The sequence below is a fragment of the Bubalus bubalis genome, chromosome 7 (assembly GCF_019923935.1).
Source record: "Bubalus bubalis isolate 160015118507 breed Murrah chromosome 7, NDDB_SH_1, whole genome shotgun sequence".
In the NCBI taxonomy this organism is placed as follows: domain Eukaryota; kingdom Metazoa; phylum Chordata; class Mammalia; order Artiodactyla; family Bovidae; genus Bubalus; species Bubalus bubalis.
The window spans coordinates 45,634,651-45,636,011 of NC_059163.1; positions in this window are offsets into that span (position 1 = coordinate 45,634,651).

Genomic DNA, 1,361 nt, shown 5'->3' on the forward strand with positions numbered 1-1,361 from the left:
CTTGTCTATTACACTTTATTGGAAAACAGCCATACTTTACTTCCTATAGGAGCAACAGATGCTTTTACAAGGAATTATAGAACGAAACACATCCTAATGCCTGTTATAATTATTAATTAAAGGAATATCGATGTTCTTCTAATTTCTATAGATGTCCTACTTTGGGTTTTTTTATAAAAGACCTCTGGGAAAAAAGATCAAAATATACTTGGTGGGTTAAAAACTTAGTCTGTGATGTAATTAACATTAACACCATTCACTCGTTTATACTGAGAATCATAACAAAATGTTGTCAAAGATAGGATCTACTTATCAAATTAGTTTCCTTAATTTAGTATTTTTAAGTGAACAAAGTTCCAATGTAGAATAATATATATATATGTATATATATATATATATATACACTCTGTATTGTTTCAAGTTGATATACTTTCTTTTCTCAGTTTTTGGTATATGAACATTGACTATTTTTTACACCTATATTTTTCAATTTATTAGATTTTACTACTGTAACAGCTGTTTTTGTTGTCAGTAGTTTGAAGGTAGGGAGTGCAGCAAAAACCAGGAAAGAAGAAAACCTCTTATACTTTTAAGTGTCATGATTTCTCATAATACTTAGTGTGGTCTTTCAGTCCCGTAGCACTTTGCTTATACATACTCCATTTGCCTGGTACTAAGTTGCCCCCAGTGAACTGTACCTTCTCTGGAAGCCATGCCCTCTATGCTTCCCCCTTCTCTTATGCCTGGGCTAGGCCTGTGGTTTGCTTTAACCTAGAGAATGCAGTGATGGTGATATGATGCCACTTTCTGAGCCTAAATTTTAAGAAGTTGTGGTAGCTTCTGCTTTTATAGCCATGGGAGCCCTGAGCAGCCACATCAGTCTGGCTGTCTACTGGAGAAGACATGTAACGAGGGAGCCATGAGCTAAGACTACACTGAGAAGAACCAAGGAAGCCAGTGAACAGTGACAGTCAATGATATGGCCCCCCGCATTCCAGCCAACTCCAGCGAGACACTGTGTTGCTGACCTTTCCCCTAAATCTGCAGACAACTGTAGTATCATTTCATTTGTTCATTCATTCACCAGTAGAATCTCAAATATCAAACATTCCAGAGTTCTTGGTGGCAAGCAATAGAAGGTAAATTTGGGCTATTTTAAGTAGAAAGTATTTATTTATTTTTATTGAAGTATAATTGATGTACAATATTTTTTATTGAAGTATAATTGATGCACAGTATTATATAAGTATTATATAGAAATTCACAGTTTTTAAATGTTATATGCCTTTAAAACACTGGCTATATTCCCTGTGTTATACAATATATCCTTGTAGCTTATTTATTCTATACACAATAGTTTG